Genomic DNA, 2,207 nt, shown 5'->3' on the forward strand with positions numbered 1-2,207 from the left:
CCTGTTGGGTGTCTGGAGTATTTCATTCTTAACCTTTTATCCTTATCTCTTAGTTTATCAGATTTTTATGTCTGCCTTGGCCGAATTGGTAATATTTCAGTGATAGCTTGGTTTTGATAACCCACTCTATGTCTCGTTTCATAGGGATCTTGATCGTCCTTGGCCAGTTTAAAATGCAGCTGCGCGCTGTTGCTAGGCAGATTAGGGATCTTCCGTAGTTTCTGAAATTCGTGAGTCTCTCAGCTGTGCAGGGGGGGACCCGATCGAATATCCATCCGGGGGTGCCCCTCTGCATTGTTGGCCCGTTATGAGTGGTGCCAATTAGTCCAATATGTAAATATGTTTGATGATACAAATATGGTTTTCTGGAAAATTTCCTCCTTCAACAGGAAGAAGGGAACCAATATCATGATTATAACCCTCCGGCTGGCTGGGGCCACGGTTTGGGTCATGGGGTTCATACCTGATGCATGGATTGATTGTATTAATTGTAATTGTAATTACTTGCTGTGTTTGTATGGCATTATTGAACGCCTGTTGCAAAATAGTAACAGCGCGGATTATGCTGGGCGCAAGCGTACAGGCAGAGGGGACAGACCTCCCGACTAAGGAGTGAGGCCCATTCCCCGATAACATGTGGTTCTAAGTTGGTCATAGGTGCCATGTTTGGACCTGGCATCCGACCAAAAGGGGGGAAAATGAAGACGGGAATGGGTTAATGAACTTTGTCACACTTAAGCATTAAGACCCGAACTCTGTGATTTTGTTAGAAACACTGCAGAGTTCATGTTTTCGTCAGAGTTCGGTGTTTTTCATGTCTGTACCAGATAAGAGGAACAGCTATTCTTGCTGTCTCCACTGTTATTCATGAACGCAGTTAACCCAGCTCGAAATAAGCTAAACAGTTTCCATTTTCATGTACCTTTGTTTAACACGATGGAGTTGACATGTATGCCTTCTGTGATCGTATAACAAAGAACAATACAGCACAGGAACAGGCCCTTCGGCCCTCCAAGCCCGTGCCGCTCCCTGGTCCAAACTAGACCATTCTTTTGTATCCCTCCATTCCCACTCCGTTCATGTGGCTGTCTAGATAAGTCTTAAACGTTCCCAGTGTGTCCGCCTCCACCACCTTGCCTGGCAGCACATTCCAGGCCCCCACCACCCTCTGTGTAAAATATGTCCTTCTGATATCTGTGTTAAACCTCCCACCCTTCACCTTGAACCTATGACCCCTCGTGAACGTCACCACCGACCTGGGGAAAAGCTTCCCACCGTTCACCCTATCTATGCCTTTCATAATTTTATACACCTCTATTAAGTCTCCCCTCATCCTCCGTCTTTCCAGGGAGAACAACCCCAGTTTACCCAATCTCTCCTCATAACTAAGCCCCTCCATACCAGGCAACATCCTGGTAAACCTCCTCTGTACTCTCTCCAAAGCCTCCACGTCCTTCTGGTAGTGTGGCAACCAGAACTGGACGCAGTATTCCAAATGCGGCCGAACCAACGTTCTATACATCTGCAACATCAGACCCCAACTTTTATACTCTATGCCCCGTCCTATAAAGGCAAGCATGCCATATGCCTTCTTCACCACCTTCCCCACCTGTGACATCATCTTCAAGGATCTGTGGACTTGCACACCCAGGTCCCTCTGCGTATCTACACCCTCTATGGTTCTGCCATTTATTGTATAGCTCCTCCCTACATTATTTCTACCAAAATGCATCACTTCGCATTTATCAGGATTGAACTCCATCTGCCATTTCTTTGCCCAAATTTCCAGCCTATCTATATCCTTCTGTAGCCTCTGACAATGCTCCTCACTATCTGCAAGTCCTGCCAATTTTGTGTCGTCCGCAAACTTACTGATCACCCCAGTTACATCTTCTTCCAGATCGTTTATATAAATCACAAACAGCAGAGGTCCCAATACAGAGCCCTGCGGAACACCACTAGTCACAGGCCTCCAGCCGGAAAAAGACCCTTCCACTACCACCTTCTGTCTTCTGTGATCAAGCCAGTTCTCCACCCATCTAGCCACCTCCCCCTTTATCCCATGAGATCCAACCTTTTGCATCAGCCTACCATGAGGGACTTTGTCAAACGCTTTACTAAAGTCCATATAGACGACATCCACGGCCCTTCCCTCGTCAACCATTCTAGTCACTTCTTCAAAAAACTCCACCAGGTTAGTGAGGCAT

This window comes from Mustelus asterias, chromosome 7 (assembly GCF_964213995.1).
Source record: "Mustelus asterias chromosome 7, sMusAst1.hap1.1, whole genome shotgun sequence".
In the NCBI taxonomy this organism is placed as follows: Eukaryota; Metazoa; Chordata; class Chondrichthyes; order Carcharhiniformes; family Triakidae; genus Mustelus; species Mustelus asterias.